The sequence below is a fragment of the Lepeophtheirus salmonis genome, chromosome 7 (assembly GCF_016086655.4).
Source record: "Lepeophtheirus salmonis chromosome 7, UVic_Lsal_1.4, whole genome shotgun sequence".
Lineage (NCBI taxonomy): Eukaryota > Metazoa > Arthropoda > Copepoda > Siphonostomatoida > Caligidae > Lepeophtheirus > Lepeophtheirus salmonis.
In genome coordinates this window covers 16,540,991-16,568,050 of record NC_052137.2, presented here as the reverse complement: position 1 = coordinate 16,568,050, position 27,060 = coordinate 16,540,991, and the positions used below count along the sequence as shown (strand labels likewise).

Here is a 27,060-nt window from a genome sequence, read left to right as displayed (position 1 = left end):
CTTGAAACTTGTCCTTGTTTTGTTTTTTAAAGTTTATAGTATGTACTTTTATTATTTAAAAATAAATAAATTATGTGAGTGATTTGACTCAATTTTCCCGATTCTCATAATTTTCCAGGGCGTCTGCAGGATTATATATATATTTTTTTTGTGTGGGGGGAGGGGACTACAGCCCCTCCAGCCCACCCCCTGCAGACGTCCTTACATTTGTTTATCAACAAATAATATTAGGTTATTGAAAAATAAATAAATGTTCGTTAACCCAAGGCTAGACTGAAAATATGGAGGAAAAACAATGAATTGTGTTCCAATAAGTAATATGACTTAAAACTAACTTTCCTATTCAGGAAAAGGGATTTGTTTGCCAAATGAAATGAGGAGGAACGCTGTTATTTTTTCATAATTCATAGACAGGGAAATTGTATTTATTATTGCTGTTAACTAAACAGGGTGGCTTGGAAAAAAAGTTCCAGTTTTTAAAGTTTCCTAAATAATTCTGCATAACTGATTAATAAATAGAAATCTATATATTAAATGCTAATGTCTGTGTGATTGAGGTTGTTTACCTGGCAATCACGCCCAAACCAATGAATGTGTTTTGCTGAAATGTTTCATGTAGCTTTTAAAGGCTCCAAAAACGGTTCTGATAATCTAACTATCAAAACTAATTTTTGACCAACAATCGACTATTTCATATAAGACAAAAAATGAAACCCTAATAATTAAAGAATTATTCCTGCTGTATGATGGTATGTTTCTTTGCACACTTTTTAAAAAAAGTTATAAGATTTAAAGAAAAAAAAAAGAACAGAGTATAAGAAAAAGGATTTTTGACAATAATATAAAAGATGATGGAACGATAGTTTAACTGGAATATTTTTTCCTTGTCTAAAACTTATAAAACTGGAATATTTTTTATTTGTCTAAAACTTATAATCGGTGATATAAATCAGATGTATTTTTAGTTGGCCTTTTTTTTTTTGAATTGGTAATCTGAAGAAGGAATTTTCTTTTCCTTGGCAGTGGTCATTATTATTTAATTCCTGGGCATTGAACATCCGTGACAGGATGATTATATTATATTCAAAACCTTATTGAACATTCATGTGTGCTTATAAAGACGGAGAGTAACCTTGAGGATTTGTTCCGGAGTTATAATTGTAAGTCCTTGTTGGAATCAGAGTAGAATTGGGGATCGACATTGGAATAATTCTTGCAAATGTCCTTATTTATTTCCTTCTCTCCTTCCTCTCTTGCCAAAAGTAATTGTAGCTGATATCCTCTAAAGTATTCCTTAAATTCTCAGGGTAACCATCTTGATTTTTGGCCTCTTTTTTTTTAATATGCTCATTCTAGACTGGATTTTATTATTGCTTTAATCTCCATTAAACATGCAGCGAGAATAATAATAAAAAAAATTACGATCTTAATGTGCCGACCACGTCGGGCCAACATACTCTATCTCCTTTAAAAAAAGTATGCAAAACATGCTGCAAAAATAATTCTTAAAATTTAACAGTCTTTATTCTTTTAATTTATATGAAGCAGAATAATTTTTTCTCAATTTTAATTTTTCAATATCCTGGGCAACGCCGGGCAAAGTTACTCTAGTATTTATTAAAGTTAATAGTAAAGTTTGAAGTATACTTATACGTAATTCAATAATATTTAATATACTTAAAGTCTATAAACTCCTGGTTGGAGTGACTATGAACGACCCATCATTAACAGACAAAAAAATTCTCCTTTCGAAAAAATTATTAGGGGTCGTCTGATTATGCCCTTGCATTTGTAAAAAGGATGAACTTCAACTAGGTCAAGAGATACAGATAGGCTTTTTAAAATGGGGACCCCATTTCGGAAAAATATAAGTACACAATTTCTTAATTTTAGGTAATCTGAGAGGGGAGGGCCATGTTCAACCAGTCCTTAGTGCCAACTGCATCCAAACTCTAGGTCACTGATTCTCATTCAGGGTTCCACAATGTTTCTAAGGTTATGGAAGAAATGTCTTTTTTTAATATAAAAAAATCATCGGCAAATATTTTTCTAAAAATATAAGAAACCCAAATATTTGGGCAAAATTAGGTCCCCGCCCCAAAAAAAAAAAAAAAAAAAAAAATAATAATAAAAAGTGCTTCTCAATGATAAAAAGGTTGAATCACCTTTCTAGTCTATTAATATCTTAATTTATTTCATATTTTCTCATATAAGAATTTTTGTATAAAATTATAGATTCCATTATAAATCGTGTTCAATTTTTCTACTTACTTTATTTTGACAACTTGTTATGATGATTAAGACGTCGTCATGACTCATATCTATATTCAAACTTATAGGAAAAATATAGCTAGGTGAAAATATGACGTTTTAATTAGGGTCGCAAACAAGCAGGAGAGAAAATTGAAAACAAATTGTCGAGGAGAATGATTGATGGCTCTGTACATACTTATAACATCTGATGAAGGAGAAGAAGTTGTTTTTTGTTTGTTTGTGTGCAAGTAAGGAACATTCCAATATGCGTTCTATATGCCGTTACAAATTCGCTTCCTTGCAATCAATGTTCTATGACGAAAAAAAGAGAAAAATAAGAAATATTATTTTGAAGGAATTTTGAGCTGAGAAAAGTTAGTTATAATAACATCCGTCTTCAAATCAACTATAATTACCTATGTATATTAGTGATACGACTTTAAAAAATTAATTTCCTATAACAACAATGGATATCATGTTAACTACAAAAAACAATCTTTTTTATTTATTTAAATATCAAAAAAACTCACGCATAAATTATTTTAAAGGTCATTAGTATGAATATAATAATAAATATTAGCGAAATATTTTAGTGTGTAGTTTTTATACTTTTTCGCCTGAAAAAAAAAAAATATATATATATATATTAGCTAGTTTCGTATAAAAAGTGTGTCATGCACGAATATAGGGGTTGTCCTAGATTGTGTTCGTTCTTGGCTCCTACTAGAGGAAGATCATACTAGAAAATATTGGGCTTCGGGCTAAGTTGAGCTACGAGATATCAGGTTTCGGGCCAACCTCCACCTAATCGGCATGTAATAACCAGAGCTGAGTCCAAGTCAAGTATCGAGTTATTTTAGTTCAAGTCAGACTCGAGTCCCAATTCAATATAAAATGACTAGTCACAAGTCATTATCAATTCATTTTGTTTAAAGACTCGAGACTGACTTTATGACATCACACTATTCAAAGGAGAAGAGGAATTAGTCTCTTTCTAGCTCTGTCTCTCACTCTGTGGTCTACTTGTGTAAGTAAGTCCCATGATGACGTATTCTACTTTTCATATTTCATACACCTTTTTCGTCCCGATTCAATGTATTAGAATATTTGGCCTTCTTTAATATGATTAAACCCATATTTTTTTATGAGGAAGGAAAGAGTGAGAAACAGACCCACGGTACATAAAGTGAAAAAATAAACTTTGCTCCTTCCTCACCCTCAGTAATATTATTAATAGCCAAAATATAATATTAATATCCTTGTTCCAACTCCGTCTCAAGATGGAATATAATGGATTTAGTTCGGCAAGATGATAACATCCATTCTATGGATACCTGCAATCAATAGAGAAAAGAAGCTCTACGAAACCCCCTACAATTATAGACATTAACTTATAGAAGTATACGTCTATGATTCCGAAGAAGACCTGGAGGAGTTTACGTATAGAGACAATGAATAACAAGGTCAGAAGACCCTATCAGAGACCTTGAATTGAAGTAGCATATACACAATGAACGATCCTTCCATTAAAGAAGATGAGATCTATTAAGTGAGACACAAAGAAGAAAGATCTCTTGAACAGAAAATGAAGTTGAATAGATGATCAGAAGACGTGATAGGATATCCGAATGTAAAAATATTAACTCCTTGTAACGGGAAAAATGTGTGGATGCGGACTCGGATGATTTTTTTCTCTAGTAGTTCCTGTTTTAGCTGAACCCACTTTTCTCCCATTCAGTGGATCAATATATATTCTTTTCTAAACTTGTTTGTGCATACATTAACATTATATATAAATTAAACCCCCTACGAATCTCAAGTCATTTATATTCTCGCCTGACTCGAGTCACGAGCCATTCATTTCCCAAGTCCAAGTCAAGTCACAAGTCATTTTAACAAAAATCGCAAGTTCGAGTCACAAGTTGTTTGATTAATGTCTCGAGTCTGACTCAAGTCCTGTGACTCGAGTCCACAGCTCTGGTAATAACTAATTAATGAAGTCAAATACAACAAATCAATTTAATAAAAATGCATTAATTTTGAAGCTTTACATATTGATAAACTTATTTCAAGGTACGACGCAGCGGAGAACATTCTTTTCAAGGAGACAGAGGATGCCGATATTGATAAGTAGAAAGTAAGAAGGGAATCTAGTTTAAAAGAAGTCCACAAACTCGATGATTTTGATGAAGTATTTGAGGCAGGGATTTTATCTTTAATTTGGAATCTTGTTTCTTCATTTTAATACAGTTTGATCAATTAGGAACTTAATTCTTCCAGAGCTCTTCGTTTGACACTTCCTCCATGAATATTCTGTGTTTAAGCTTTGCTTGTTATTTTAATTGTCAGGGTTACTATGTTGATTTTCGGTTTCTTTTTTAATACTCAAAATACCCACGATTTTCATCTCTAAGTATAATTAAAGTAATGATCTGTGAAAAGCAAAAATAACTATTCTGATTAGAAAAGGGAAAATGGTTGATACTTGTGCTCTTTCTTCTTTTTGTCATTATTGAATACACCCACTCCCTCTAAAAGAAGAATTCTCCCCTATTTGGGGTGTAAATTGATTTAATAATAACCAATGAAATAAATAAATATGAATTTAAAATATAATTATTATATTTTGCCTGCACTAATGCTATTTTAAAAGTTATCCTCTTTATAGTAGTAATTCATAAATACCACCAATCTCCCTCCCACCTCATACAAAAATCCCATCTCTATGTACAATTAGTGAGGTAAATCGTGTGTATTTTTTAGCTGGCCCGTTTATATTTTGGAATTGATAGTCTGATGAATGATTTTTCCTTTCCTCAGCTGTTGCCATTGTTATTTAACTCATGAGTAGTGAACTTCCTTTCCTAATATATTTAATTACATATATTCAAAACCTAATTGAGCATTCGTGTGCGCTCATAAAAGACGTAGATCAACTTTGAGGATTTCCTGCGTAGTTATAATTGTAAGCCCTTGTTGGACTCAGAGTAGAATTGAGGATCGACATTAGAGTAATTTTTGCATATGCCCTTATTTATTTCCTTCTCCTCTTCGTCACAGCTGATCTAACGAAACGTCATGACAGCTAAGCTGCTCTCCTCCAAACATTTTTAAAATTGGTTGGGTTACCATGTTGATCTTTGGTTTCTTTTTTTAACGAGTAACGAGTCCTAAATACACACAACTTTCATCATTATATATAGTATATCCTCAATAATCTGACACTTCCCCCCTCCATCCTACCTAATCAAGAAGATAATAGAAGATTGAATTACATGATTGTATCAGCCTATAATAGATATATTATTAGGTATTTAATGAAATTCACCCAAACATAATATTGTTATGAGATTAAAGTTGTGATATTTTGGATTTATACCAAGTTTCTTCTTACAGTTTCTTCTTCTTCTTTTTCTTCATGAGATTATTTACACTTATGTATATGATGTATGTGCACATAACACATCCTTCTGAGATGTTATCTCCCTAAGTGTGTTCTGTGTAGTAGGCATGTATTAATAAATTATATCCGGACTTGTTTAGATTATTTTTTTATCTATAATATTGAAGAAAAAATGTAGTGCAAATTTGGGCCATTTTTACTATTGAAAAACATGGATAAAAGAATTTGCATCAATTTTTGTGTAAAAAATGAAATTTAGTTCTCCAGAACACTTAAAATGTTGACAGTGCATACGGCGAAACTGTTCTGAGTAAAAAAAAAAAAAGTGGTACAAACTCCGTCTCAAAGACAATTTCCCGGGAAAATGAAAAATCCTTCAATATATATACATGATATATTGACTTTATATTGTATTGAATCTAAACAGTGAGGTTTCTTCATCACCACAAAGCGATTAAACAAATAATTCCATATAATATTCATAATTACTCCTGTCAACACGCCATGATAATATTTGTCTCTATCCTTCATTTCAACGTGGCCTTCCCACTTTGATATACATACAATGTCCTTGAAAAATGCAATTTATTGTATCAATATTGAATTATCTAGATTTATTTGTATACTAGCGGAAATAGTTAGGCGTCGACTAAAACACAAATTTTTCTTTAATAATATCGAAGTTATTCTACAATATTAAACCCTAAGTTTCACTCTTTTTTTTTTTTATAATCACACGTATCTACTCAATACTTATATGAATGAATATGTATTCTATGTATATATTAAAATGTAATAATAAGTACTTTATTCTTTATAGCGTTCAAAAATAAAAACATACAAAATTCATTTAACATAACTCCGTTTATTCAATTCAAATCTTAACATACACTGAAAATGCACATGAAGGATGATAATTATTAATAAGAGTCCAATAACAAAAACAAACAGACACAGTACCCTTGTAAGAAGGTTGTTTGAAAAGTCCATGCAAACAACGAGAGACTTCTAGCGAGTATCGAGGTTTTGTTTAGTTAGTAGTATCTCTAGGAAGAGCACACACCAACTTTCAGCCAACACAGTTTAGCATTCGTTTCAATCGAGGAAGTAGAGTGATTTTCAAAAAATGGACGATAAAGAATTTTGTGGGTAGATTACGCAATACTTTATGAATGGCAAAACGCTTCAGGACACTAAATAGAAGCTTGATAACTATTATGGTGACACTGCACCTTCAATTAGAACTGTTTATAAGTGGTTTCAAAATTTTTTGGTGTGGCCATATGGGCACAAGTGACGCTTAACGTTTTGGACGCTCTGTTGTGGTTACTACTTTAGAAATCACTCATAAAATCCATGATATGGGGATGGATGACAGAAGAGTGAAGGTGCAAGAGATTAATTGTACTGAGGGCATTGCGAGTTGGAGCCCTAATTCAATTAATTTTGCGACTATAACTGCTAAAGTGTGAGCTGGTGCATTGTCATGATAGAAAAGAACATTTTATGAGCCAATTATGGGCGTTTTTCTTGAGCTGGGGTTTCAAACGGTCCAATAACAATCAATAATATGTATCTGTAATAGTTTTACCCTTTACCAGTCAGTCAATGAGAATTATTACTTAAGAATCCAAAAGTATAATACCATAATATTTCCGACCGAAAGAAAGAAATGGACGGATCTGGATGAAAGTTTGTGTGTGATCTTCCAGGAGATGCTACTAACTTAACATAACCTCGATTTTCGCCAGTAGTACCATCTCTCGGACTTTTCAAGCGACTTGCAATATATCATTAATTCGACAACGTGATTATTTCTTATATCAAAAATATTTATATGATTGATAACAGGTAGCACTGAATACAATACACCCTGTATATACATATGTTCGATGCTATATGCACACACCTGCAATAATTCATTAATACAAGCAAATTGATATATCTTAGATCAAATATGTTTATGATATACATCATGGAACACTAAATACAGTGCACCCAGTGACTCGTTTTCATGTATTCATTCATAAAAAACACAGAGGGTCAAACTTTACTTTATTTGTATATATGTAGTATGTAAAATAATTTATAGATCCGTTTAATAAAAGCGTATCAATAGGTCATCAAACAAGAATGAAATGACATAATTCATTAAACGTATAACGCATTTATTTTTAAGGTTATGAGTCAGGCCATTACGTATCATCAAAGAATTTAAGGAGGCCCAATAAGTGCATCATGGATAAGAAGTTTTCATGTTAGATTTAGGGTATATTATATCATAAATTTTAAATATAGTTTATATATCAAAAACTACATATTTATTTGTTGATTATTGACCTTGAAGAGATGATGATGTCCTTACAATCAGTGGAGGAATTTTGCAAGCTACATTATTTATACTTTTAATCATCATTATAATTACATTCAAGAATGCTTTGTAAATAAACAAAGCAGTACAGTAAATTCATAATATTATATTCTGTAGGTATTTAATATGTATAGCTGAAGACCTAGATTAAGTGAAATTAAAGTACAATAATATGATATTCAAAGACGGTGAAAGTGTCATTAGAGGTGGAAGTATGTGTAAACAAAGTCTTAAGTTCTTAAGAGGACCCAGTAACACTATGTGCCTATTGTTATGTGTCATCCCACTGTTTTATTGAGCTAATCAACATTGCAAAGGATTAAATACGTTCTTTATAAGGTTTCATGAAGCTTGATTTCGAGTAGAGAAGTAGGGAATTGGTGCTTATTAAATGTGTTTGCTTGTTATTAATGTAGTGTTGAGACTCGGTAAAAGATCGATTTTTTTTAGTTCCATCTAAAGTTATTTCTTTAAGATCGATTTGGACCGATATTTCGGTCCAAACCAAGATCTCAGGGCGTAGACCGAAATCTAATGGTTTTCAAAATAAAGGATCGATTTTTGGTCTCATTTTTTTCCTTCTCAATCCATGGAACAGTTTTCTTGCCTTTCCTGAGTTGTACAAATATTATTTATGAAACACAATTAATTTTATAGAACATTTTTTTGCCAATATTCTTAATTATGACGTTATCCACAATTTATCTATAGAATCAGTCTAGACCGAATTTTGAATTAGATCAATAATTATAGTTTTTTTTAATTGCCCCAACCCGACATATTTTTTCAAACTGATCGAGACAGAAATTGTCTTAGATATCGGTCCAGACCGAACTTCGTTAAACACCCAAGTCAGTTAAGTCCACTAAAAAATATCAATGTCTCAGTAGGGTCTAGGATTTTCTGAACGAACCCCAACACTGGTGGGGATGGTATCTAGGGCGTCCATCAAAAATCCACAGCTGTTCACTAAAAATTAAATTAAGTAAAGAGATCGTAAAAAAACTCTTATTTCGCGTAAGTGATCAAAAAAATTTCTAGTAAAAAGCAAAAATTCATTAATTTAGGGGCCTACAGCCCTGCCATCCCATCCCCTGCAGACACCCCTGGGAATATAAGTAGCTCAATGGACAACGTGCTCGGAAGAAATTAATGACGATGGGGGATTTAAATACCCAATGACATAATTCCCCATCACTTCGGAATTTGCTTTATTAAATTGATGAGATTTGTACACGTGGTTCCTGAGTATTTTGGTAATAAAAAGTTTTAAAGGATGAATATGATTTGGCTTATAATTCTTGCATTATAGGTCAGTTTGTTGTTTGTAATCGCGTCCAAGAATTTGTTCAAGGGTAAAAAAGTCAGTCATTTAGTTTTTTTGGTATAAATATCATAAGTAACTACTTCAAAGTGCTGCATCCCTATCGACAGGATGTATATCTCTCAATTAGTGTACAAAAATTATATGCATAGTTATACATATATTTATTTTTTTGAACAATAAAGTAGGATGGGTATTATAATACCCCTTTGTCCATAAAGAATGATTTTACTACTATACTTTTTATAACATTGAGCTCCTATATGTTTGTTTTGATCGTCTCAATTGCAGTTTCAAAAGCCAATGAGAACTAGGGATTGCTAGAAACTCTATCAGATGTCAATGTGGAAGTAATAAATCTTGGATTCCCTGAAATAGATAGGTCAGATTGTGAAGACGGCGATGGGGGTTTATACAGTCTCGAAAGGGGCACTCTCTCAGCTCCCTGTTTTCTTCGTCAAAGTGATGGCAATGAAGAGGAAATAATTAGTAATACAAAAAAGCGCAAAAGAGATTAAAGAGATTTAAAATGAAGGAAAAGAAAGAAAGAGATTTTCATATCTCTACATCTTTCAACATCGAAGAAACATCCCTCTCATTGGAGAATCCATAGGAGTATTTTTTTTTCTTTGACTAGAACCTGAGGGATCTCATCATTCTTGAAACTAATAGGTAAAAAATCTAACACACTGGATAAGAAAATATACTCATCCAACTCTGAAGCTGTTCCTCATATTTTAGCCAATAATATTAGTCGAGATCGATTTTTAAACATTATAAATATATTCATTTTATAGACACCACAAAAGTCGAAAAGTAGGACACTACAGCGAAACTGAGGCTATTCTTTGAGGATTTAGACGCCTGAATATTCAGCAATAGACGTAAGTATGGGTCCATATTATGGAAGACATCACGCCCAACAGTTCATTGGAAGAAAACCTATTCATTTTGGCTATAAAATTTGGGTCCACTATTCTCAAGGAGGATACTTACAAAAAAAAGTTCGCGAAGTATAGAAAATATTGTCAGATATAGCCCCATTTACCACTTGATCTTGTATATAAAGATGATAATGGTAATATATGTAAATTTCCTGCTATGAAAGTTAGTTTATGTGTTAAAAATGTAATATATATTTTAATTCAAAGTGTTTTGAAGAATATTATTTCATGTACATAATCATCCCTCAATTATTTAATACTAAATTATTAAATCTATATAGGTATAGTGTAGGAATTTAAAAAAAAAAAAGAATTACGATAATTTGAAGGCATGGGGGAAGGGGTGTTTAAATACACATCCCATATCTCGAGAATCTGTGTACTAATAGCCGTGTTTTTTAGGAAAATATCATCAACAGCAAGATCAATGGATGTCCTAAATTTCAAACCAATTAATCGATTGGTTAACTTTCGTCATTAATGGGCTAACTTAATGTGCGTGGGTTGACGCCCCTGTCTTTCCTAATGAAGGAAATATACTAGGTCAGATGGAGGATTTTAAATGTAATCATATAATGTTTACTTATACTTAATCGGTACAACTCCATCTGACCGATTAAAGGAACACTAAAAAGTATGTATAGTACTTACTAGGGTTTGTCACTCGGTATCACTTTTTTCGGAGCTCCTTGGGGTTTTATTTAGACAGGAAATATTGAGGAAATCCTGCATTTAATTATTTAATAATATAAGTTCAATTAAATATATAATATAATCCGCCAAAAATTTACTGATGTATCACTTACTATTTGATTATTTTTTGTTAAAGATTTCAAAAAAGCTGGACTCTCAGGATACAACCTGTAACATTATTAGTGATAATGATAAATAGAGAATATATGGGTGGGACTAGCTATAAAATTTTTTCTTAAGATATATTAAGAATAACTCATCCCTTAATTTTTTTTTTTTTTTTTTGCCATGAAAATAATTTTATCAAGTGAAAAACGTTCCATCGAAGTAATATAACTGGAAAAAAAATATTTGTGGATTTTTTTTCATAATCATTTATAATATCTACTCAAACTTAGCAAAAGGTTGTTTCACATTTAAAAAACGTTGCAATTTGACACATTTTTGTGGAATATTATTGCATATTATATATACATATTACAAATAGTTGCATTTGTACAACAAAAACGTTTAAGGGCTAAATTTACAGTATTTATTATTTACTAAAGGGATCCCAAAATCTAAAAAAAAACATCTGGAGATCTCGTTCGAAGACAATTTCCCGGTAAATGTTAAACCCTTCTTCCATCTGACATTTAATAAGAAAAACTGGCGAATTATTTATGTTAAAGCTCGTTCCCGGACCGGTCTAGGATTTCCAAACCAACGCCCAACCCAGTAATTATTTGTTTAAAACAACAGCATACAATTAATTAGATATCAATATTCGACTTTTGTGTTTTTTATTTGATTACAGTCTTTGTACGCATTTATTTATTTAAACACACTACAAATTTTCTCAAGGCTTAAAAACGCTTCCCTCTTTTATAATAATTATTGGTGATGTGGTGAGATAAAATATAAGTATAACTACATAAGGAGTCCAAACTTTTAAAAAAAACCTCGTCTACACGCAAAACCAAGCCTTACCTTCAGTAATCATATGGCGTCAAATTATTATAATATGGTAATTAATGCGTACGACTCAGGGTCCTTGTTCATTTAATATTTCTTGAATGATTTTGGAATGATTCAGTTACTCATGTGTATATGTAGAATAATGAAATTCAATATTAGTGTGTTGCCAGTTTTGTTCTTACTGAGGGTTGTCCCCACTGAGAGTTCAGACAATATCCGAACAAGGAGAAGAGTTAAATATGCTGTAGGTTCATATTTTTTTATAATGAATAATGATTGATAAGTGTAGAATAACCGTCAATCCTTATATTGTACAGGAGGATAGAGTCAAGAAATCCTTGCACCATACACATTCTCCCCAGGAAAGGGTAATTATACAAGTTAAATATATTTTAAAGTTAAGAACCAAATACTCTTCTAAATGAAAGTCTCAATATTTACGCTTTAAATAAAGGATTTTTCATTAACAGCACTCACATTTAAAAAAAAAATAAAACGAAAACGGTTTGAGATATCGACGATTTCTTTATTTGCCGTTAAAATACATTCAAGTTGATTTATGAATGAAATTCGATGTCGTTTGAATCACCACCACGTGCACGTTTTACGAAGTCCAATCGTTGAACCCAATTTCGACTACTTTTCCGCATAAATTGGCTGAAACTGCAGCAATTTCGTGTTGAATATTTTTCTGAGCTCTTCTAACGTCGTATGATTATTGGTGTAGACCAGGGCTTTTACGTGACCCCAAAGAAAATAGTCTAGATGCGTTAAATTGCACAAGCGAGGCGGCCAATTGACTGGTACATTTCTTGTGGTACTGTCTTGTTGTAACCACATATCGTCCAAGTTCATATCTTCCAATTCAGGCCAAAAAAAAATCGGTTATCATGGCGTGGTAACGATTTCCATTCACTGTAACGTGGCGATTGTCATCGTCGACGAAAAAGTACGGCCCAATGACACCGCCAACATGCAATCCACACCAAACAGTAATTTTTTGGGGATGTAATGGCGGCCTATTGAATCACGTGTGTGGTTTTTCCGGCCCAAAAGCGCATATTTTGCTTGTTAACAAAGCCATTGAGCCAAAAATGTGCCTCATCGCTGAAGATGATTTTACGTTGAAAATCAGGATCATAGTGTAGGCTAAGATCTTTTCCCAAAATTCGCCACAACGATGTCACAGAGATGCCCAACGATCGAGAACGGCGCGTAAGAGACAAATTTGGGTCATCTTCAATTGATGCACTTGCGGCAGCAATATTTTTTACACTTCGTGCATTTCTTTGTCTCACTGGCACAGGAACATTATGTAGCGTGTATGTGGAATCAATTTTTTCACTAAACGTTGAATTGTGGATTTTGAAAATCGATTTCGTTGACCATAAATTGGCGTTAACGCTCTTAAAGTTTGGATCAAAGACTCACCACTTTTGTAATAAAATTTAATAATTTGCAAGCATTGCTCAAGTGTGTACTGCTCCATGATAAAACTATAATTATTTCTAAGCACAACTGTTAAAAAACAATAACAAATATGATGTTGTTTTGAAACCTATCAACGTAAAATGTGAGCGTCCTTATTGAAAAACCCTTTAGTTTTATTTAGCGTAAAAACAATTGAAAAATCGAGGTATTCTTCTTTTCAAACAAAATCCTTAAAATATGGGATTTTTTAGCCTTTTAATATCATTTTTGCAAATTTCATGATCGCATACAAAATATAAGCACATATTTGAAATCAGCATCACAGTTTGCAAAGAATAAACTATATTTAATGTGGCTTATTGATAATTTTCATGAAACAAAAAATATCTCAAACCCATAAAAGGCGTCTCAAAAACTTGATTTGATACGGAAAAACTAATTAAAGATTCGTGATCAGTGTGTCAAATAATATAGAAATACAAATATTATTTCTGTTAACTTGTGTTCTTCATAAATAACAGGGTTGGGAAATATATATATATATATGTATATATCCGATATTATAAGTCCAAGTATAGCCCAAAGTCTTTCGAATCGAGTTTCGAATCTTTTCTCGCAAGTAGTGTTATTACTAAGGGGCAGAGGATGATACCTTTTTGTTTTTCGATAGACCGCTAAACTTTAATCCGCTAATTTTCTTAGCCATTTCTCTATAGCTAGTTCCACTAATTTCTTGGGTCATTATGAATATTCAGGCGGCAGGAACAGACTTGCTCTTTATTATAAAACCTCTCATAAGATGGCTAGCACCCTCCTCCTAACGGAAGTGGCGTTGACAGAACGACTTGATCGAGTTAATAAATCTTGTCCTTTCATCCGAAAGGAAAATGGGAGAAAAGGCCAAAAATGAGTAGTTAGACCATTCTTCGAAACAATGGGATTAATATTCAAACATTCTTGGGAATTGTTCACAGCTTTAAGGTAGCTCATTCTAATTCAACCAATCTACGTTCAGAACGCTGATTTGAATAAAAAAATATAAAATTGGGTTAGCAAGGTAGCACCGAGCTATAATTTCCTTGCTATAAAAAGGTCCACTGGGGTAGTTGATATTGGACAATTTCATTTATGTTTTCCTCAGTTTCTGGACAAAAAATGCAAGGTGGTTTAAATTTTTGGCAATTTTTAAGCAGAAGTGATATGATATATTGCAAGTATATTTTAAAATGTTCTCCCCTACTTATGACTACAAAGGCCTGTATTAATACAAGAAGTGTGAAATAAGTTGTCTTTTTTATTTATAATAAAAGTAAAGTAAAATTTCAAATTTAATGACCTTTAGAAAAAAAAATATAATAATAAAGTTATAGTTAGTCACACCCAAAGAAAACCCCTTATCCTTGAAAACTTATTAAATATGTACAATATACAAGTATATTTTGAATTTTTTTGTAAAAATGATTTTATTTGAAAATTTTGCATCTCGTGTTACGTGTAGCTTGGTGTGATGTAAGTTGTAACACAATATAATCACAATCCTCACTTACAAATCTAAGTATATCATATTATGCACATTGTATAATCAAATATGGCAAACACAAGGTGATTACATGATTATCGTGAATCCATCTACGAATATATCAGTAAACTTTTTGGGCATTCCATGCAAAGTGTTCAGCTTTTTGTAAATTAATGAAAAAAACCTGAACAATATTGATAATTTTAGATACGGGTATTTATCCTAAAAAAACATCGGAGATTTCAGATTTATCTGAGTACGAGAGCTCATTTGGGAGTCCTTCAAATTAAGAAAACCTTTTAGAAGGATCCTCGAACTTCAGTGGGACATAACTCCGTTTATAGTGAAACAATTTAAAAAATGTTTGTTTTAAATTAGTGATGGAACGATTAATCGGAATTGGGAATCGGAGATGCAGTTTTTTTTTTTTTTTGAATTGGAATCGGGAAAAGATTATTTTTGTGCGATTGCGATTCTTATTTGAAAAACATAGCCCCCCTTCCAGAAAAACTAGAAAAAAAAAAAATATTTGAAATAGAAAAAAAAATCATATTTAAAATTAATTTTTGAGAAACATTAATTTTCTATGAATGACTATGTATTTTTGAAATTGTTCTCCAAAAAAATTAATATTTGAATTTTATTTTAAAAAAGAAATAAATTAAAAATGAAATTATAGAACTTTTTCCAAAAAATTATTTTTTTGAGAATAACTAGGGATTTTTGATTTTTTTTTGCAAAAATGTAATTTTTTGTGAAAATCTCTGGTTTTTGAAATTTTCGAAATCGATAATTTTTACTAGAGTTGCATTGGAATCGGAATTGGGATTTTTTTAAATCGTTCTATCACTACTTTAAAGTACACGCAAGTATTCAAATGCTACTTTAAAAATAGCATTTGTCTAAAAAATACTATGGAAAAATGATTGCAAAATATTAAAAATGACGCACCAGGTAAGCCGCAAGTTCGATTGTTCAATTTTTTTTTTGTTGGAGCTTGACTCTTCCCATATATAAGTATACAAAAAATTAGAGTGGTGTCTCAATGGAATCATTTTCATTCAAGTCTTTAATTGGAAAAGGTCTTCTTATTTGTTGTAATAGTGAATTCCTTATTCGTGAGAGTGTGTACACTTTTCATGGAATGCCATTTTTAGGAAAAGCCAATTAGTATTATCTACTTGTCGATATAAACTTGATTTTGAGTGTTCTATTTAAATTGTAATTCTTCCCAATTATAATATATGAACATGGGTTTTTTTCTGGGTGGGATTAGGGTGGAGAGTTGAATAACAACGGAAGTTGTAATTTACAATTACATATTATCCCAATGAATAAATTGAATTTATATAATAAACAATGAAATGATATTATTTTTTAACTTGTCAACGGTGTATCCATTTATATACTTATTTATTTATGTACTCGTTTATAAATTATGGAGCACGCAATCTTTTTTTTTCTCATTCTTTTTTCGACCAACTAAGGGCGATTTGTTAGAGTAGAATAATAATTATGAAATGCTGGAGGGAATTGAATTAAAACAATCGTGAAATGAATTAAAATATTTATTGAATGACTTTATTTATTTTGTTATTATAAGTGTTGCATCCTGTGAGTGGTGTTGGATTGGTTCTAGGATTGGATTCCTAATCAGTCTTTTTCTAATCGGTTCCGTCATTTTCCCCACTTGTTAGTCCTAAGAGCCAATCACTCGGTCCTTCAGTCCTAGTTATTATTTTATTTTGTTCACTAGGATTGAAGAAAATAAAAAATAGCTCTACCTGGCTAGCACAAAAGTACCTATTGTATTTTGTGGTCAACTATCTATTCCCTTGTCTCACTCGTCTTTCATAATGTATTCACTTTGATAAGTTAAGGAGCGAGAAGAAGGAATACTTTGTTAACATCAGCTGTCTTTTATATATATGTAAATATATATTTTTTTTTTTTTTTGGGGGGGGAGAAAATAAAGTAAAACCTTGAAAAGGTCATTCTTGCAAATTTGTCCTCAAAATCTCAAGGAGTCAAGAATAATACGGGAAAATTACTTCGGCCAACATGTTCAAGGCAAAATTATAGGTCACAGTTTCGAGTATTTCTTACATAAATTATCCTTACCCATATATTTTCTTCAATTCACTTTTACGCATTACTATACCAATTCTGAGGAAATTATAGATTTTAGATAGAATTTAGAAAAAGCAAAACAATGTATGAGTGAATTTTTTACAAATAATAAATTAAAACGAGAAAAAAGATTTATCTTTTTTAAAAGAAAATCATTATAAAAATAAATGTTATTCTCTTAAAAAAAAGTAATTAAATGAAATATGAATACAATTTATTAAAAAAGACCATGAGAAGGCTTGCAAACATTTAAAGATAAAATATAGCATTATTTACTTTAAAATAGTCATTTATATAAATATTACTAACAATTTCAGTAAAAAAAGATCACCTGTTAATACAAAGTGGCCCCAAAACTTGCGATAGAATGACTAAATTACGAAAAACGGTTTTTTTGGATTCTAGAAAATAACACTCAAAACAAATTCGATATATGTTTAAATACTATGTTTAGCTATTATTTTAATTCAATTTGTCCTCTTTCCCAAGCAATAACATCCTACACACGCCGGCGAACAGATTGACAGCTTTAACGATGAAGCCCCTGTCCATGGTGTACCACACTTTCATGATGGGAGCTTAGAGGGGAGTTTGTCGCGGTAGACAAACTTCTCCAAAACTCCCCACACTGAAAATAACGGGGAGGGGCGAGGGGTTAATGTAGGAGCTGGAGGAGGGTCACATGGAGGTAGGCCATAATTTAGTCATATTGTTAAATTAAAACAAAACTTGTTTATTTTTATTTTAGCAATCGCTTGGTTGTGTAATGAAGCCTCGTAATTAAACATGCCGTGGATATAGTTGTAATTAAATTCTATTGCAAGTTTTGTGTAGCCACTATATATATTTTTTGTCGTCTAAAAAAAAGTTATTTAAAAAAAATGTTAGTCACAAATATTCAGGGAAAATTTGAAAGTTCTTTCCTCCGACTATGCTCCATTTTGTAGTCTGCTTATTCATCCTGGCGATGATGATGTAGGTATTCATATGATTAATGATGTACTAAATGGGTACTCAACTTTGAAGTGCATCAATTAATTATCAAAATTTATATAAAATTAACATAGAATGAACAAATAGGGGTTATCTCTCGATATCCCGGGATTTCTAGGGGTTTTACACCTACAAATAATTCCTAGAAAATCTTTCATTCATCCCTGCACAAAAGTTACGTATTTGAATAAAATATGTGTTTTTGAATCAGTATGATATGTGATATTTCAATTTTTTTTATAAAGAGTTACATGGATTCTAGTGATGCACGGGTTGACTTTTAAACCACGGATCGGGCTGTATATTCCACAACTTTACAACATACAACTCCATCAAAAATTAGCTTGTTCATAACTTATTATTTAAGTTTTTTTTTTTTTTGAGGAACTGCCTTTATTCTGGAATACAATCATTTTAAAGACATTTGACGAATTGCCAATTACCAAAACTATTTAATGAATTAATCATCCACAATTATTGAATCCGATATATTTTCTATTAAATGTTGCGCATTTTTGTATAAATTAATTATCCCTTTAAAACCTTTATTTACATAAAGAAAGAAAAAAATCATCTAGTATTAAAATTCCCTGTAGAATATACGTGACCTATCTTATATGTTTTTTAAAACTATGCAAAACAAAATTTTAACACTTTTTGAATGTAAAAAATTTATTTTATTGGCTTTTGGAAAAAGGTAGTTATATCGTCACTCCCTTTATAACATGATTAAGACTCATGAGACTATAAGGAAAAAGAGTAAGGTGATTATATATACCGGGTGCTGTGAAAAAATCTTTAAACTTCGTTTTAGCTACTTACATCAAACTTTTTTTCTGAATGTAGTAAGATTGTCCCGGTCAAATACTTAAAAAAACAAAAGTAAAAAAACAACTTTTAGACACATGCGAGAAACCACCAGAGATTGTAAAGGAGTTGAGGATCTCCAACATGAACCCGGGCGTGAACTTTATGTTCCAGCAGGATGGTACGCCTGCATACACATCCAAAAAGACCCAAAAGTGGTTGGAGTACAACATGCCTTTCTGGCCAAAGAAAATTTGGCCCTCATACTCACCAGATGCCAACCCATTGGACTTCACTTTTTGGTTGGATGTTGAGTGCAAGGCCTGGACCGGCCGTCACCCAAATATCAACAACCTTAAGGTCATTGATAACCACTACTAGGATGCCATGTCTGAGGACTACTTCTGCAGTGGGTGCAAGGCCTTCCGTGGGTGCCTGGAAGCTATCATTGCTGCCATGGGGGGCTATATCGATGATTAGGGTAGCCAAGAGATCATATTAGTTATTTTTATTTTATTGACAGACCCAATACAACTGGTTGCACGGTAAAGGTGAGGCCGCAAGGAAATTCTATGCTTGTGTTTTTTTCATTATCAAGAGAAGAAGGGAAATTTAATGACGTCACTGTTGATACATATAGCACTGTGTCCTATATAATTGTAAGGTAATAATTTGAATGCCCAGACTTAATTCATTGTAAGGTAACACAAATTGAACTTATACAATGGTAAACTTAAGACCATGCCAAAAAGTATAAAAAGCAAAAATATTTAACTTATGTATATTGATATTAATATCTATAGAAGTTTCCTATACTTATTTCGATTGTTATGAAACTTGACGATATCCGTGCTTGATACTTTATAGAATAATAAAGTAAATTTCAGAACTAATTATTTGAAAAGACTAACATTAATTTGTATAGAGTATATATTAATAATAATCTGTATGTAAGGTTATATTGATATTTTTTATGCATATTATCTAATTTGGCATTTTATTACATAATATAAGAGTGGTAAATTAAAGACTAGCAATAAGTAAAAATTATAGCATACGTATTTTTATTTTTACATACATACATGAATAATAAATATTAATTTGTATATTGACCAATCTGTCTATGTTTTCTCAGATTAGCAGTTGCGTTCTTCAGTTTGAGCTTCTTATTAAAGTTATTTACTCTAATTCTTGTCCTTGTATTCACATTTAACACTTTACCATCTCTTTCGAAGTTCAATGGTATATCAACTTAGATTCATTAATGTAATTTATTCGATTCAACGTTTCGGAAAGGGTTATGTATTTTTCTTTAAATTTAACTAAAAACATAAAGTATTTATTAAAATTATAGTTCATAGTACTTGAATCATAATTGTGGTCTAAAAAATTATAAAAGGGATTTTAAAACAAAAATATATAATCCTAATCATCTACGAGGGAGGGGTATTTATATTCTTTATTTTTTTAATCGAAGTTACGTGAATCCTGAACATAATTCATATACCTACATAGTTTTTATTTACTTTTTATTTCAACCACCTTGTCTCCTTTTTAGTCTCTTTAGGTAACAATAGCTTCACATTTATTATATCTTCTTAAAATATAAATATTTAATTTTCACTGTATTTATTTTTTACTCTCACGGCAGGTGTATTGGCAAGGGGAGGGCTGGAGGTGCTGTAGCCTCCCCCAATGAAGGAATGTTTGCTTTTTATTAGAATTTTAATGTCAGGAATTAAAAAAATAAGCGAGATTTCTTTAAACAAAGGGTGATTCGAGCAAATTATGCAGCAGTGCAAAAAATTTAATATTTAATTTTTTTTTGTGAAAAGCTATGGACTTTTGAAAAGAACAATTTCCAAACATTTTATACTGGAAATTGACTTTTTGAATTTATGTTCCAAAAAATTTAATTTTTTGTGAATAGTTTTTGCAAACAGGTGTTAATTTTGGATTTTTTTTTCCAAAAAATTTAATATTTAGAACTACTTTTCAAAAAATATTATATTTGAAATTTTTTCCCAAAAAATTTAATTTGTTGTGAATAGCTGTGAATTTGAGAAATTTTTCTAAAAAGTTTAATATTTGAAATTTTTCACAAAAAAATTATTTTTTTTATGAAAAACTTTGGATTTTTAAATTTAATTTTTAAAAATGTAATTTTTAATTAAATTCAAAAACACAAAGCCCCCCTCCCCTCCACCTCAAAAAAATATAGAACAATATAATTCTGTGGTGGTCCCTCTATGGGATCTCGATATGTCCCGGTAAATGAGAAACATTTATATAAATGCAATAAAACTTTGTATGTTGCAAAAAATAAAAGAAAATAAGAAGAAACTGACAATGTCTTTTATAAACTTGTAAACATATTCAATTACATTTTGATACAGGTGTATTTCTAGAACATACACATGTTTTTTTTCTCTCGCAAATAAATTATCCTCTTAAACATGTAAAATGTTATATGTATGCATAATATAAGAAATATTGAATGCATCAAGGAACGTTACATTAATCGGTCTTTTAGCTACATACGGTGTGCGTAAGGAAATCCTACCTTTTTTGATACTAAGATTAATAATCAACTTCATCAAGAACAACATGTTTAATGTATCAACAGTATTTGTTTACTATAATTACACCTTATTATATCAACAATTATTTCTCAAAATGTCCTCTTTTTACGGCCACCATGGACTCCAACAGGGGCGTTGCTAGCTTCCATTTTTTTTTTTTTTTTGGGTGGGGATTATCCCCAAAAGTTATAAATACCGTTTTATAATTACTTACATAAATAGCTTTATTTTTTATATACCACATGGGTTGAAAAGTCCCAGGCTTCAACCATAGAGGGCGCTTTTTTAAAAATTAAGACATTAATCGTTAGCACCAACCTTCAAAAGACAGCTGTCAAAACTTCATGGCAATTTGTTATTTAGTTTGAGAGTTATTGTACTAAATGTGAAACTACTTGGTTATTACCAAAACAATGGATTAAAAACAAGTTCATGTTTTAATTTTACACTACTTCTTGATGCAAAGAAATAGCGTTGAAGCTAAGCAATAGCCAGAGGCTCTCATTGCTTAATAAGGCTCCTGACATAACGGGCAAGCTGATCAAAGTAATTCACAATGTCACCGACCTCTTAACGGAGTGATGGGTGCGGAGAAGATTTGCAATTAGCTTCATGAAAATTAGCTTCATGAAGCTCTAATTGGCAAGGTATAATTTCCTGATGCACTCTGTACTAAAAAATATATTTATTACACCTAAGATTACTCTTACAATAATAATTTTTGTTATATTCATCACAAATCTGAATTATTTGTAGCTTAGTTATGATAGAAAGTTATGATAACGTCATTAAAACTTTTTAAATATCAGCAATAAAAATATCCTAATAAATAAATACACGTACAAATTAGTGATGGGTATTGTTTGAAAATCCTAGACCGGTCTGACACCGTTATGAAATGTCGTTGAGCGGGAAATATATTTTTCCAAATTTATGTCATACCGTTATTATATAATAAATACTTTGTAATTTAAGAATATCTTTTGATATATTTAGAAGACATTTTAATTTTCAGCTTGTCCTTACCTTTTTGTTGTGTACAAGTTGCAATTACAAAAAGAGATGAATAACTTTAAATGAAGGATTGTCAATACATGAGATGAAGATAATGTAAGGATTGAATATATTAATGTTGTCAATACGTGTCAAACATTAAAAAAATATTTGACGTCAACTCTTATTTTCTGAGATTTCAAAGCAGGGTTGCTCGCCAGAGGTGTTTTAGTTCTCCCCAAATAATAGGATATGAGAAAAATTACCGCTCTGGTGGAAAAAAAATAAGGATTTTTTCCCCTCCCCACCCCCCAAAAAACACAAATTTAATAGTGTTGTATTATGAAGCCATTTTTTATGAAATTTAATTTCATTTAATAGATTCTGTGCCCCATTGAAATTAAAAGGTTGGACGTCCTTGGCTTAGAACAAGGTTAATAGAAATACAAGGTAATACCATAATGCTTGTAACATTGATGTTTGACTTCCCCCTCGCTTTTAATATTGACGTTATAGTAGATTAGTGGTTGCGTTTTTTTTTTTTTGTCAAAATCTGTTTTTCTTGCCCAGGTTGGTACTATAGATTAAATTGAAAATTCTAGCAATAGTGACGTCATAGACTATGAAAGATTGCGTGTTTTGTAAAAATCTGCCTGTCTTGCTCCGTAGTCGGTACAATACATCAGATTGAAAATTCTAGTAAGCCCGATTACATGATGGTCTAACTTTGTATTTTTATTAACCTTGGTCTGGACCAATAATATAGATGAATACTGGATAATTGTAAACATTAGTACAATAACGTTAAGGGAAGTGTAACGTGTTGCATAAATCAGCAGTGGGGAGGGAATCGGTTTATATATTGAAACCGTAAAAATCGGTCTACGATTTGAAAACGAGTACATTACGGTTAACGTTCTAAAATCGTAGTTTGTACCCAAATAGCGGTTCAAATCTCTCTTAAAAAATTGCCTAAGACCGAACTGAAGTTTGGTCTTGGAACGAGTCTCAACACTAGTGCACATGTGTTATGCGAATTGCGAATGTTCTTAATGACATCATCAGGATGTTTCATATTAAAATATTTTAATATTACAAATAGGATTATGTTGAGTTTGAATCTTTGTATTGAACATTTTGTACTCTCTCATTAATTAGTTCGAAATACTTTATTAGCAATCAAATGCAATATGTTAACCTTTTTATAAGGATGAATGACATCAAGATTTTTATTATGACGTTCAAATCTTATTTAATAGATATTGTGCATCTGTTCAGGTGTAGTCAATATCTTTAGATTGGTTTCTAAAGTTAATTTGAATATTTTTTGATTCTTTTTAGATTAAAAGTGTAAAAAAAAAAAAATTGTCCCTAGGGGCAATTCAAAAATACTTTAGCAGGTTCATGAACTATTTGGTAAATTTTTCATATAATTTTAATTAACCCTCCACCTCCTCCCCTATAGACTTATCGCTGAGTTACCTCGCTAAAACAAAAATGCCCTCTGTATTTTGTTGGCAGTTGTCGATTCCGTCGTCTCGCTGGATACATCATAGCATAAGTTTTTATTTTTGATAAATAAACGAAAAAATAAAATATTATACACATATGATCCGTTTCCAAAAGGACAGGAATACAATTTATTGTTGATCCCTCGTCGTATATATACATTTTAGCATTTTGGCAAATGTATAGCTACGCTTTTAATACAATATTACTAATCAATATTATGATACAATATCGAATAATTTTAATACAGGGTGGCCTATCCAACGGTTGCATTTTAAACTACTACTTTTTTGACGTTTGACTGCTGTAATAACATTTTCATTGTGTTTAATATTTTGTAAAAGGTTTCCGGTTTACAAAATAGTTAAGTTTACGCTCAAAGAAAATTGGAAAAGACTTACTTCCAAAATGGAGAGTCTTCAAATGAAACTAGAAGAAAATTACGCACGAAATTCGGTCGAAATAAAGCGCCTTCCAGGCAGTTTATGGATAAATTTGTGAATTGTGTTCGCGAAACTGGTTCGTTAATGGATCAAACAACGCGTTCCTGTGATCGTCCAGTGCGCTCAATCGAAAACATTGCTGCTGTTGCCGAAAGTGTATGTAAAAACCCATCGACATCAGCTCGACACCATTCGCAGGAATTGGACATTTCTCGCACGTCTCTGCAACGAATTTTGACGAAAGACCTCGGCCTGAAGCCATAAAAATCCAATTAGTGCAGGAAATGAACCCACAAGACCATCCGATACGTTTTCGGTTCGCCCAATGGGCCGAAGACCGTTTGATCGAAGATAAATATTTTTACCGAAAAATCATCTTTTCGGATGAGGCACATTTCCACCTCGGCGGATATGTAAATAAACAAAACTGCCAAATTGAGGAATCAGAAAATCTGTGCGCAACTTTGGAAAAACCAATATATCCTCAACGAGCGACTGTTTGGTGCGGAATGTAGACCGGCGGCATCATCGGCCCTTTTTTCTTCAAAAACGAGCAAGGAGCTGCCGTTACGGTCAATAGTGAGCGCTATCGGGCCATGTTGGAAGATTTTTGTTTCCCAAAATGGAAAAGGAAGACATCGACGACATTTGGTTCCAACAGGATGGCGCTACGTGTCACACAGCCAACGTTACAGTGGATCTTTTGCCCACTGTCTTCGACAATCGTATCATAAGCCGAAACGGCAACGTCAACTGGCCACCTCGTAGCTGCGATTTGACTCCGTTGGACTTTTTTTTTGTAGGGAACCGTCAAGGATAAATGTTATACCAACCATCCAGAGACGTTTGATGATTTGAAACACGAAATTGGAGTCGCCATTGCAGCTATTGAAGCTCACACAATCGAAAATGTATTGAAAAATTGGGTCGACAGAATGAGCTACTGTAAGGCCAGCCACGGCAGCCATATGAATGAAATGGTTTTTCATCATTAACCGGAATGTTGAGGCTTTTAAATTTAAAAAAAAGTTATTGAAAAATATCCATCTGTCTTTTTTTTTATAGCGATATCAAAAGAAAAAAGGTTCGTGGGCCACTCTTTGTAATGAAATATATATCTTTTTGAATTTTAAAAATTCAGGAGAGATTATAGGAGAGTGATAGTGTGGGAGTACTTAAGACATAGATAGCAGGTGGTTTGTGTTGTGTCTTGACGAGGTTGAAAGACACAAACTATTCAATACTGGGAATCCAGGACGACCGAGAGAAACAAGGAGAATGCGTAGAAGAATGAGACGAGAAGGAGTTATATATAAATAAGTATATCATAGACATCATTGTTACTCCACACTATCTGATAAATACATGAGAGTTATAGTTATTTCTACTATATATAAATGAAGAAAAAAATAACTGATAGCTAGAACGTATAAAACTTGAGCATGTTACGTTCTTTCTGCACACCTCCAAGATACTTAGAGATAAGGTAGGCTAGAGACGCTATTTTCATGAAAATTTTATTAATACACAACCCCAATTCTGTGACGTCATATTTATAAAATATCTGGATATATAAATATAATTAATGAACTTGTAAACAGAAACAGCTGACTATGTTATGTTTTATTAAGACATCTTTTATTTATCGCCTTGACGTAATATCTGCCTGGCCAGGTTAAAAAAATGATGACTGACCTACCTTGTTTCTAAGTATCTTGCACACTTCATGTGACATCGTTCGTAAACTACATCATTTCAGCTGTTGTAGTTACTATAAAAATCAATAAGGACTGACAAATTTTGTTAGTACCGGAGAGCAGTCTTTTTAGACCAATCCAATACTAATGACGAGTCATCCATAGCCGAGATGCCTCGCCTTGGGATATTGACGTTAGGATAATTTGTATCAAAATGTCGAAATCTTGGGATTTTATTCATGCAACAATAATGTATATCTTTTATTTGATTATACTAGTGATATCCGTCTAATATTGTTTTATTTATTTCTATTATAAAATGATCCTTTTTAGAAACGATCACTCTTTGAAAAAAAAAAAAATCGATCATTTTTCTTTGTATGGCCTATGACGTCATTATCATTTTGCCAGGTCTACATGGTTTTAAGTTGATTCCTACCTCACCAACGAGGATAGACATGTTTTTAGGCTTACCCCTTTCCCCCTAGCTTAAAATGAGAGCTCAGAAATTTGAAGACGTTACGAAAGACGATTTTTGTTCTTACTTTGTTTTATATAAGGGAATTTTCTAGCAAAGAAATTTGCGGTTTATGTTATCAGTAGGACAGTTTTTATCACATAATGACTTTTAAGTACCTGTTTCTATATCTATTTAGGGTAGTACCACAAAATACTTAACAACAGTAATACATACATATCTATGTATTACAGAAATATGTATCTAAATATAACTTTGATCTCGAATAATATAAAAATATTTAGGTATAATTAAAAGTACATGTTTAACTGTACTACTACAAACTATTTGATCCACACAAAAACTAAAGGCTAAAGGAATTTCCGTCATCACAGAGGTTCACATATTGAATAAATAAATTAACCTTAAATTCCACGGTCAATCATGTCATAGTAAATTGTCTTATTGTCCCTCCCTTTGATCATCATAATCCTTTATTTTTTTTTTCTTTTCTTTGCAAGAGCCCAGAGGAGGAACTGAGGATTCTGAAGAAG

The 27,060-nt window shown here is 31.7% G+C and overlaps 1 long non-coding RNA gene across 1 annotated transcript; it reads left to right on the top strand.

Moving 5' to 3' along the window:
• Positions 1-12,013: 12,013 nt before the first annotated feature.
• On the top strand, positions 12,014-27,060 carry LOC139906013 (uncharacterized). The gene is made up of 3 exons (XR_011781201.1): positions 12,014-12,189; positions 12,263-12,313; positions 27,028-27,060. It is a non-coding gene; the product is annotated as an uncharacterized lncRNA (long non-coding RNA).